A 12,732-nucleotide genomic window follows, 5' to 3' on the forward strand; every position below is an offset into this window, starting at 1 on the left:
AAACAGCAATTTACCTAATGCAACTCACAGAATACAACTGCAACGCACACAGCAAGAGAACACCATGTTAATGAGCGAATGCATGCATGCATGCACGCACACACACAAAGCAAATGAAGAACACATACCGTAATTATATGATTGTAAGTAGATCTATTTTTAAAAATTTTTAAATCCGAAGTGGGGGGGGGGGGGGGGGGGGTCGACTTAAAATCGAAACCAAAGCATTGCACCATAAATAAAGGTAAAGGCAACAAACGAGATATCAGGCATACTACAGCAAGGTTGCATTTTTGCTGCACGGCTCCGTCGCATCACTCTTGGTGCTGGCCTTGAGCAGCTGCTATGTCAACGCGCAGAACCCGCATCCGCACCCCGCACGAGGCGGCCGATGGTGGCTATCGATAAACAGCAAACCAGCACCAGTCCACTCCCCACACGTGGCCATAGATTGCGTCTGTTGATAAGCGGTGGCGGCCCGATAACGCATTCGTGTCCTACTCTTAACAGATGTCGTCCAAGTTTGTTTTTTTTACTTTCAACCTCGCACTCGCCGCTCAAGGGTGCGTCGATAGTTGATGGAAGGGCCGTTGTTCCAATCGCAGCAGCACCCCCCCTCGGAACTGCAGCAGCGCTGGGGAGTGTCGGTAGACGCCAGAAAAGCCGACGGCTCAGGCGTAGTTTCTCTTTGGCTCTGGCGCATTTGACTACGGCCGGCCATGTTTCACAAGTTTTTAATGTAGTGCTTCGTCATTTGTGCTCCGGGTCCAGTAAGCGACCAGCGCTCGTTCACGGCTACATTCAAGATGGCTGTCATTCTTTACACCGAAGAAACGAACTGCGCACCGGGCCGCAAGTTTGACGTTCGCAATGTGTGAAATTTAGTAAAGAAATTTTATGCTGGTTATAAAGAAATCCCAAACCATTCAGGACAACCCTAGCAAAAGAAGGATCCACTGAAACTAAGGTTTCTACCAGAAGAAAGGTTGGAGACCTCACACCATTTCTTTCTAAGCAAGAGGAACAAGGTGAAGATTTCTATGTCCTGTATTTCAGGGCCTAAATGGAAGAAGTGACCTCAACACTCTTTTCTACAGCAGTCGTTATGGAGATCTTGTAGCAGACAAGTGCCTTTCTTCGAGTGAAGATAACACGAAATGTTACTTGATGCTGAGCTACAACAGTTACCTACAATTTTAGAAGATGGACCTCTGCACCATGCAAGGCGCGTGCTCAAAAAAAAAAAAAAAACGTTTCTTTCATGCATCTTATGCTTCCCGCAGCATATTATGGATTCTTAATCCTGCATTCGCAGCATTTCACGCATTCTTCTGCAGAATTTGGACTGCTCCACTACAGAAAGTTAGGGGGTCTTAACCACGACCAAAAAGATAGCCAGAGAAATAATAGGTGGATTTGCAAATACCTATTTGATGAGCCTAAACGTCAAGGCATCAGAATTTTCTGCCATATGCGAAGGTATTTCGTAGGTGAAAAAAGCGATACCAAGCCACTGTACTTCATTCAAAAAGGCTTCCCAAATAATCTGAATGCTAACTGGAAAAATAACTAAGGGTCAACTTTATCAATGAGTACTTGACATTCTGGCAGAAGTAAAATGATGACTTTATACAGCCACTGTTGTTTTGGAAAAAATATTTGTAGGGCGTAAGCTGTTCAAAGATTCTCAGATAAGACGAGACGTCTGTGCAGTTCGACAGCTTATTCTGTGTGAAAATGAAGCTAGGGTGGGGAGCGATGCAAGAGGGAAAAAGAGAGAAGAAAGAAAGAGCGTGCCATACGTCTGAGCGCGCGCAGTGCTGTCTGCTTGGTCTGGATAGTTTCAAGTGACAGCACAGGCTCCAACCACAACAGTGTCCACCTCACGTTGCTGGAGGCATGGGAAAGAAGCACGCGCACATTGTGCCAGCGAGGGCTGGCGCACTACACATTAAAACATGCCCATGTGTCACATTTTTGTCTGATATCTTGTTTGTAAATGAGACTAGCAATGAGAATGAGGCTCGCTGTGTACAAGACTTCTCCAGAGATGTATAAATATATATTTTTGGTGGCAATGCAAATACGAAAACTAAAAATTGGGATCAAATCAAATAACACGCTATTTTTGAACACAAATACCATTAGCTTAGATAACAAATAGAGATGTTTTTTGCAAAACCGACCATGAAAAGAAGTAGACTTGCTGTACAGAAATACAATACTTGTGCACTTTTACATTTTTTTTTATTTGAGAAGTGTGCCATGAGGCATAAGTTGAAAAAAGGAAAGAGGGAAGGAATGCACGGGATAGAAAGTGAAAAGAAGGAGTGAAGACCCGTTGCGCTGAGGTAGTTGCAGAGGTTGCTAATGAAACGGTTTTCCATAGTCCACTTCACGTAGTCACTTTCGCGGTTCCACCGCAGGCCAACCTCCCTGAGGAGCCGTTTTCTTATAGCAGCCATCACTGCGCACGTCCACAACAAGTGCCGCACATCACAAATGTCCGGTGCAGCGCTACAGTGAGGGCACCTGTCAGGTGCTGGCAGATCTTTGGCACGCCACCGATGACGGACAGATGGTGTCAGAGCCGCCCCTGCCCGAATCCGGCGCACGGGTACCTCCTCCTGCCGAGTAAGACTATGGGGGAGAGGGTGCGAACACGGAGGAATTAGAGCGCGTGTTCACTTCGGAATCGGAAACATGGGACAGGAACGGACCTGGGGGAAGAGGGGAAGGTGGCGGGTCGTCTGATGTGTGAAGATGAGTCATAGCATCCGCTTGAATGTTATGTGGATCCTGGGCATGACCACGAATCCAGTGTAAGCGCACAGGACATGGATACTTTGCGCAGAGCACATGAATTGATTGTGAAATCTGGAATGTCCGTCAAACAGCCTTAAGCTGTTTAACAATGCACGGGAGTCGGTGTAAATATGAACTGTATTGAATGTTGGAACGAGCGGAAGGGAAGCAATGACATTAAAAATGGCTTGAAGTTCCAATGCCAGGGGAGTGCACGTATCCGCAGTATACGTCGCGGGAGAGTTCAGATGCGGATGAGATGGACTATACAAAGCAGTAACTCCCCTCTCTGCAGAATGTGATGCATCCGTGTACAATATGCACCCTTCAAGCAGATACGCTACTGATACCGACGGGGAAACAGTGAGGCGATTGTCAGTGAGCTGGCAATATGACCACGGAGGAAGCGTCTTTAAACGACGAAGTTGGAGAGACTGTTTTCGAGCTCTATTTGCCACCCGTTGGTCGATGAGTTGACTGAGTGTATTAAGTTGGGCGAACTCCTGTAGCCCAGGTATGGGTGTTAAACGAGGCAGATATGTTATGACACACATAGCCTCACGATTGATAGCTTCAAGGGAGTCCCACGGTCTGCGGGTGAGACGTTGAAATTGTGCCTGATATACTATCCGTGGCTGAAGGATAGAGTGCACAAGCTGGCGGGCCGTATGAGCACGTGCACCACCAGAGCGCATAGCTATGCGACGAATCAGACCGAGAGTAGCGTGAGCCGATTTACGGGTGGCTGTCAGCCACGGGGTGCCAGTCCCAGATGTATGAAGGAGAAGACCAAGAATACGAACAGTTTCTACCTGAGGAATCAGAGAATTACGTACCGTAAAATTTAAAGGGGGAGCTTCCGATAAGCCGGCTTTATTTCCAATGCGAATGAAACATAATTTAGTAGGAGAGAGTGTTAGACCCAGAGGTGGGAGGCGAGATGTCAATACATCCAGCGCGTGCTGAAGGACCGACTGATGAATAGACGCATCTGGATGACAGCACCACAAGGTTACATCATCGGCATACGCAAGCACGCGGATAGAAGGGATGGTCTCTAGGGCTCGAACAAGAGGAATTAAAGCCACATTAAATAATGTGGGAGCGAGAACGGAGCCCTGTGGCACTCCTCTATTGGAAGTGAAGTTACCAAAGGGCTTTCTGTGGACACGTACGCTGAAGGTTCGATTTACTAAAAAAGCGTGAATGGAGAGGAGGAACCGGTGAGGGAGACCGAGAGTTTGAAGGGAGGCAAGAATGGCAGAGTGAAGGATGTTAACATATGCCTTTGTTATGTGTGTAGCGATTACGGTTCGTACAAGGTGACTCTGTGGAGAGTGGTCAAGCACGTCAGCAGCCAAAGTAGCAAGGCCGTCCTCCGTTCCAATTTGTGGGCAGAAACCAATTTGGGAATCTGGGTAACAATCATGGGATTCCAGCCACCACGACAAGCGTGCGGCTAGAATGTTTTCATAAAGCTTGCAGATGGTAGGCATAAGGGAAATTGGACGAAGGGTCAAGAGAGACTGGAGGCTGACTTGACTTGGGTATTGGAACCACAATAGAATGCTTCCAGTCTTCCGGCATGACGCCAGAAAGCCACACTTCGTTAAAAGTATCAAGTAGGGTTTGCAAAGCCCTCTCTTCCAAGTTACGGAACAAGGAGTTAGGTATGCCGTCGTGCCCGGGAGTAGTAGTAGTTTTTAAATGTTCAATGGAGGCCAGCAGCTCTGCCATGGTGAGGTCAGAAGAGGGCTCTGTAACCGATAAGTCAGGTAGAGACGTAGCGTTACAGTCATGGTTTGGAAAAAATTGACGGGTCGCTTGTTGTGCAAATGTGTCCTCATCCACATTTAGCGCAAGGCGAATGCTCTCTGTGTAATCTGCAACCTGAGAAGGGCGCTCCATGGCGTGAAATACTCTTAAAGATGTCGATAGCCCTGCGTAAAGGACAGGCGAGCACACCATGCAGCCCAGCGTTGCCTGCCTAGCCGCTTTGCATAGTGCCGCGCCCGTGCGGTGAAGAGTAGGAAGAGCCAATGGGTCATCGGGGTGACGAGTAGCGTAAAGATCCGCCTGGCGACGAAGAGCCCACAGATTCAAGAGATGCATGTCCGGGTTTGGGTCGTCTTCATTTAGAGCAGTGGTAATAGTGTGAGTAGCGAGAACAGCAGAGAGAGTAGACAGTGCTGAAGAGGGGCTGAGTAGGTGTGAGGGAGATAAAAATAGGGCTGTGATCGCTACCCCAAGTATCAGAATCAACAGCCCAACGAGGGTTACCGGGGCCTAACCACCAAATCAAATCAGGTGAATACGGGCCACCTTGTGGGCGGGTAGAAGTAATCGGGTGGTTTAAAAGTTGAAAGGAATGATCCGAAAAGCTCCCTTGGATGTGTGCACCCCTTCAGGAATCCGATGGGTAACCCCACGCAGTGTGTGCGCCGTTGAAGTCACCACCAACTAGAATAGGGATACCCGAGTTGGTAGAACGTAGAAAACGAACCCATCCCAGATTGGGAGATGCGGAGCCGGGACGACTATAAAAAGAAACGAGGACAAGGGGTGTGCGTGCAGGTTTTACGAGAAGGGCGGCAACCTCTTGACGTGTGTTGCACCACCGTGAAAGGTCGAGCGGTGTGTGCGGAACTGAACTGTGAATATAAATTGCAGATTTACATGGGCTGAGGGAGGAGGCGGTGCAACGGCGATCAGGGATAGAGGGTGAATGGTATGCGCAGAAACCTGAAAGGCGTGGAAGTGCATTATGCTCTTGCAGTAGGAACGCCCATGCCTTCAGCTTTCCGTCGCGAAGCCGGATGTTCACTTCAGAGGCCTTATTAGCGAATCGTCGACAGTTCCACTGCACCACCATAGATGATGATGCGCTATCCATGACGAGGCAGAAGAGCTTCCACGATGAGGGATGTCACCTGCTTCATCAGCGCTAATATCTTATCCACTGTCGGGTAGTCATAGCTAACAGGTGGTCGGCACCCGATTGTGGCCCAGTGCTTACTCGAGGTGATTCCTCTGATGATTGCTCCCGAGTTATTAGAATTCTTCGAGAGGATTGAGAACGACACTGTTCCCGGCGCTGGGTGAGTTCTTCTAGTTGGCGGCGAGCCTCCGCGATTGCATTGTCTAAAGCTGTGTCTTCATCTGTGGTATCCACATGTGATGGATGCACAGGACGTTTTGGCGTACCATTTGATCCGGGAAGGTGAGCCGCTTGTGCATATGTACGCTGGTGAGGAGATGTATGGTGAGCAGCAGGCTCAGATAAAGGAAGTTCAGGGAAGTCGTTGTCACATGCGAGAGCTGCAAAGCGATTACTTGTAGGAACATTCATTTTTGCAGGCGACTTGTGAAACTTCTTCGCTTGCTTCTTCTTTGGACAAACGGGGGAGCGAATGTCATGGTCCGGCGATTTGCACAGGGCACAAGGAGCTGTTGGTTCATTCATGTCGGCCACAGCTGCTGGATTAGGGCAGGTATTTTGCATATGTCCTTCTTTGTAACAGTGATAACAAAAAATACGACGAGGTCGGAAGGGCTGTGGTTTGACGATCGTACCGTAGTAGGTAAGGTACTTTGGGAGAGTCAACGAACCTTGCAGGATGAGCAGGTATGAGCCCCGGCGCCCCATAGGCCGTGCTTGCAGTACTACGTGAGTTGGGCAGCGAATATTTGCGCGCACCTCCTCGGGCGGGCTCGTGCTGTCGACATGATAAACCATGCAGCGGAGGGTGTCAGGACCAGAGGCACCGGGACATGCTTGCTGTCATCCAGGGGGATCCGCGTAACTGCACACATTTTCTGGGCGTCCATCAAGGATGGCAAGTTTACCGTGATGGTGTTCGATGGGCGATGGACGACAAACCCGCAGTAGTTCGAAGAGCCAAGAGCGTGGTCAATTGTGGCTTGAACATTCCGGGCAGAGATGGCAGTCATATCAAAGTGCAATGTAGGCTTGATGGTAACGCGAAACGAGTTCGCCGCAGGCGGAAGAGAGCCTTGACTCACGGGAGGCATCTGTGGAGGAGGCTCAGACGCTGGTGACGGCCCTTGGTGGGAATACTGAACCGGCGCGACGGGCACAGTTTCTTGAGGGAGTGTCACGGGCAGGGAGGCGTTGGAGCAGTCCATGTCACAGGCCAAAGTCGTAGCATCGGAAGACGGCGCAGGCTGGAGGCCCGGAGGCACTGACGATTGCGTGGACGTGGAGGCTGCGTCAGGTGGCAACACAGCGGGCATCCGCGTAGCTGTCGTCGACAACGCAGAATCCGTGCAGACACGTAGCGCGGCCTCGCTGCTGCCGAGCTAAGCCTAGCTTGCCCCTGAGGGTTCCGGTTGGGTTTTCTCACTTGAGAATGCGCCCACCTTGCCGGGAATTTCTCCGCAGGGGCGTCGTCAGCATTCGATCTCACGGAGGGCACTGTCCGACCCTCGCCACACACGAGAAGACAGCGAAAAGCGAAAACACAGAGCTAGAAGCAGACACGTAGCCACCCACTAGGCCACCCACTTTTACATACTTTTGCTTCTTGAAAATAGTGTTGTAAAAGAATATAGCGCGAGGTTGGAAGAAGCAACCTCTCCCACTCCACTAATGTACCGCAGGTGGGGGGGGTGTTGCGACAATATGATTTCGTTTACGTGGCAAGAGTTTACTGAATGTTGTCATGAAGAAATATAAGCTACTCATCGTGTTTTGCAAACAAAGCCAGTACTATGTCCAGATATCTTCTTGGTGCAGGAGTTATCTACTAGTGGGGATAAAAGTACCTGAGCCCTCCCCTCCCCCTTCCAAGTTCCGAGCTGTGCTAAACTGCATGTGGGTGCCACATGACGATGCACTCCTGGTGTCAAGACCGGTGCTGCCTCAACACAAGGAGTGCATCATCAGGTGGTGCCTGCATGCAATGTGGCACGGTTTAGAACTAAAGGAGGGGGGGGGGGGTCAAGTTATTTTTGTCCCATTAGTACAGGCTGCAAGCAGGGGCATGCAACACAGCACACTGTAGACCAAATGCAAAAGAATGGCTCAAGAACCGAACTAAAAGCAGTAACTACCGTAAAAACCGGAATATAGGTCGAACTTTTTTTTCAAAAAACCATGGCGAAAAGTCGACCCCCTCTTATATACCGGTCATCAGCGGAAAAACTACGTAAGTCTTGCAACAATGGACGGCTGAAGTTAACAGCCTCCATTACCATCGCCATTAGCAGCAGTGCGGCATGGCGATGTTGTCACACCGCCACTTTGCGTTTCCGTTGTTTGGTTAAAGGCTGCTTTTTCACATTTTGTTTAAAAATGAGCGGAAGCCAGCGGCAATTCACAGTTGCCTTCAAGAAAAATGCGATTGAGTACGCGGAAGCTCACGGCAACCTGGCAGCACAGCGTGAATTGGGAGTATCCAAAAAGAGCATTCAGTATTGGCGGAAGCAGAAGCTGCATATTACAACTTGCAGCAACCAGAAGAAAACATCATTTCGTGGGCGGACCGCAGCGTATCCAGAATTGGAAGGAAAGGTTGCGCTGTGTGCAAGATCGCTGCCTGTGACTGCCGAATGCATCCGCATGAAAGCGGTAGAGATAACGCGTGCCTCTAGACTCGCGAGGGCTCAATTCAAGGGCGCGCCGTCCTGGGTGCGGCAATTCATGAAGAGGAACGGCTTTGCTCTAAGGTGCCGTACTTCTGTGTGCCAGAAACAGACACGCAGGTCGACCAGGTGCGAGATACTACTGTTAAAAAATTGGGCGGGTGTACATACGAGCAGCATTCAAATGAAAATAAATACTGTCACCGTTGTGCAACCGGTCAAGTCGCATTTGTTTCAAGGTAAGGGTGTCTTACGGTACTTTCGCCACTGAAAAAGATTTTTTTCATTTTTAGAATTGGTTAGTTGGGGGGGTCGACCAATATTCCGGCCCGACCTATAGTCCGGTTTTTACGGTATGCCTGCAACACAAGCAGGGTGCTAAACAGGGAAAGACAGATCATGAGATAAGTGAGAAACACCAAATTTGCCCACAACACAAGTGGTGCCCTGCACATGGCCTTTTCATGTTCACTAGTGATGCTTTAAGACAAGACAAAGTGCCGACTCACTAGCATCCATTACAGTCAAGCCCACCTATAACGGCCGCAGTAACAAAGAACGCTCAGTTATTACAAACGTGGGTGGTGCTACCGTCAAGATATGTACCAGAGCAATGGCACTACGTCTCAGATGTAATGAACGACCTTGACAACTGAACTCGGTTAGAGCGAACGAGGAGGCACCATAAGTTCAGCTCTGCATTCGAAAAATGAGCGCTTCACACGAGCACGGAGACCGAAAAACATTTCCTGGCCTCCGTGACACCCCCGCCACCTTTCCAAAACAACATGACAACCAAAAAAACATCCAATAAAAAGTCAGCATTGAACCCACCAGCCAAGTGCGCACTGACAGGCTGCAGATTCAGTGGGTTCATGCATGTGCCAGTTGGTCAAAAGTGGAAGCAGAAGCGTGGTGCGCGCAAAAGACAGGCAGCGTGGAAAGCGAGACTACCCACAGTTGGTGATCAACCAATGGCAGCTATCTGAGAACACTGACTGCCAGTCACATGGCAATCCTTGCTGGCCCAGCCGGTCACATGGTGGGCGTCTTCCAATCGCTTTTCCAACTTCACTGCTAGCTTCATCGCTGCATCCGTACAGCTTTGTCGAGGGTCGTAGACCCGGTGGCCGACCTTCCACAAAGTGCCATGAATGCTCAAGTTGTAATTAGCAATGTTGCATCCATAAATCACCTCGTTAGCAGAAATGATTTCAGACAGAAGCATATGACTACTCTGGACAGCTTGGACAGAACTGTTCAGGGCCTGCACGAAGAAACTGACGTGCATAACAAACTGTTTCATGAAATGAATGTCACTTTTGCCTGAGTGCATTTTTCGCTATAACAGGGGAAGTCCACTTGCTACGAACGTCGGATACAACGAACACGATTCCTGTGACTGTCAGGTTCATTATAAGTGGGCTCGACCGTAGTACCTTCCTGTGGGCCAGTCGGAGAGGCATCATGGGGAGGTGCAGCGCTCCTCCTGTTTCCTTTGTGTCTATGTCGTCCTTGTTTCCTTTGAGCTGCACCTCTCCATGATCACTAGCATCAGCTAAAGTGCAGCCATACTGCTACAAAGAAAAGCTACGTAACTTTCACAGAAACTTAGTAGTCAAAATAAAAATACAGTCCAATAAAAATTCGTCCTGGTCCAGAAACAAATTTTTCTTCAACTTCGAAGTTGATGATTAAAGCATATGTTCAAAAGAGCGGCAGACTGCTCCAGACAGAGAAACTTTCCGGAAAAAGCTAAGTGGTGCTTTGTTCTGTACAAGTGGGTATGAATTTTGTTGCTGCTCCTGATGCAGTAACACTGCCGCAGTGAGGTAAGCATGCCTGAATAAGGTATACATGCAGGGCTCTGCTGTACAAGGTGCTACTGCACAGGCTAGCTTCATGGCCTCTTGCAGCTTGCCTTGCCCCTATCTGTGAAGGTTGAAAACCACTGCTGCAGAACAATGTGGGGGTAAATGCTCCTGCACAGGTGGTCACTCAGCTTTCTCTGCCATCATTCACTTATTGTGTGGAACTTTAAAGTCTTCTGCTACGGTGACCCAGAACAATGCTTGAATTAGCTAGCAGCACTTACACCTGTTCACCTTTTCCCCTTGTGCATTCATGAAGCCACTTTCATCCATATCTACACCCAGTCAACTGCATCATGGCACTCAAAGCATCACAAGTCAGCTGCCAGGCTAAATTTGGCTTATCGATCAGCAAGTGTGGAGCAGCCATGCCAACAAGTGTGGAGCAGCCACGCCAAAATCAGCTCACTCACAATGACCATAAACTTGTTTGTTTTAGTGGACCCAATCAGGCCAATAAGGCCGCACAGTGGTATATGGATGCAAATTCAGCATTGCCATGCATGTGAGCATTTGCCCAATACTGACAATCAGCCTGACAACGAAAGACCAAGTTCAGTGCTGTTACAAGTGCAAGATACAGTAGAGCCTTCATGATACGAACACGGATGGCACAAATTTTGGATTCATATGAATTTTGGGATGATACAAATTCATAAAATTTTCCAGCTGGAGTGCACTGTGCAGTGTGCAGAATTTCACATGTTCGAATACTCTCCCGTGCCATTACGGATGATACAAACGCGTGAGCCGCAACAGCACCCTCGAGCATGAAGCAATGTCCCCGTATATCGCCGACTTCACAATCACTAGTCATGTGGTACAGACCACAAGCACCGAGCAGTGGTGCGCTGCCCGTGCACGCAGACTTCGTATTCGCTAGTTATGTGGTACGGATTGCAAGCAGTGAGTGAAGCCACACAGCCCGCACATTGCCAACGTCGTGATAGCCAGTTGCGCTGTACATACCGTGAAAAGTGAGCAGTGGCATGCGGCAGTAAATAAATTCCGTCAGCCATAAACAGAACTGCATGAATGCCTCTACAATGCTTTTACATATGAGTTGTGTTCATTTTGGATGATACAAATTTTTTTGTGACCCCTAGAGATTCGTATCACCGAGATTCTACAGTAGTGCCATTAATAATTTTGCAACTTTCCTGAAACTCAAATACTCTGAAATGCAAAAGTGCAAAGGAAAGCGAATTAAAAAGCACATGCCACACACAGACTATTTGTTATTTTAGTTATTCGTATGCCAGTGCTGCTTATAGGCAATTAATAAATTTTCGTACAAAAAGTTATAGCTGAGGGCTGTTGTGGAGTAAGGGGAATCAATTTAAATCCCCAGGAATTTTTAATGTGCACCATATTTCACCATGCAAAAAAAAAAAAAACCTTTCAAAATCAGCCAACAGTGGTACTGGCACAAGTTAAGGTGATGCCACACAGCCACATTGTCCAGGCAGTCAGTGGGGAATTTTCCTGCAACTAAAGGCAGGCTTAAAAGGTGCGCTAACTAACTAGGACTAGTACTGATAAGCAGTCAACATGCTCAAAAATGCAGAATTATGCAATGCTCCATGCTTTATCAAGCAAGAAACAGCGAGCCTTAGGAAAAGCTTTGCAGACAACTGGTGACAAGCTTTACCAATCACTGAGCAGGACTGAGGGAGATGCACAAATATATTCCTGAGGTATTGAAGCTGGTGTAACCATAATTTCCATGACTGGCAAAGAAGGCAACCACAGCAAGTTCACCAGAGCTCCTACTTAAGCAGCAGTTCATCACATCACTATTTCTGGAAACTGCAGTTTTTTTCAGTTCACTGGTGACAGCTCCAAAGCACTGCACAGAGTTAAACTATTACTTGCCTTCTTCAGCTTGCTTCTTTTTTGGATAACTAAAACATCAGCTCAATTCAACGATTTCCCACATTGCAGCACACTTCGCATTCACAAGACTCTACTGTAGCATGATAACACTGTACTCCTAAGTTTTTAGTTTTGATTATACAAGTTAGGCAAAAATAACTCAGCATTTTGAGTACTTGAACATGTTTGTGTGTTTCTCAGCCTCTCTACTTGCATGCAAGTGCATGCTTTTTACAGTGCCAGTTGTCTTGGGTTCTTTCCCCGGGTTACACATAGCCATCAGCTCCGTCCATGCACATGCCCTCCTCACTCCCATTCCTGTCTTAGATAGGGAAAGAGAAGGGGAGGGCACGAAAGTGGGGGAGACAAGTGGCAGCGTGTGACGAGAGCAGATGCCCAAGCACATATATGTTCTTGAAAGCTGGCACTCACGATTCACACGTGACTAGCAGCTGTGTACACGCGCATGCACAGCAGTGACTGTCGCAGTGATGCTAAAATTACAAGAACCAATGTGGCACATCAGCTGCATTCCGAAAAGGTCACAGAGGAAGCAGTATGCTCAGAACACTGCACG

The 12,732-nt window shown here is 48.3% G+C and overlaps 1 protein-coding gene across 20 annotated transcripts in view; it reads right to left on the minus strand.

Annotated features, from left to right (window-relative positions):
- The window catches only part of AP-1gamma (adaptor protein complex 1, gamma subunit), a 141,466-nt gene that overhangs the window by 83,932 nt on the left and 44,802 nt on the right, over window positions 1-12,732 (minus strand). The window lies entirely within an intron of this gene.

The sequence above is a fragment of the Amblyomma americanum genome, chromosome 1 (genome assembly GCF_052857255.1).
Source record: "Amblyomma americanum isolate KBUSLIRL-KWMA chromosome 1, ASM5285725v1, whole genome shotgun sequence".
Lineage (NCBI taxonomy): Eukaryota > Metazoa > Arthropoda > Arachnida > Ixodida > Ixodidae > Amblyomma > Amblyomma americanum.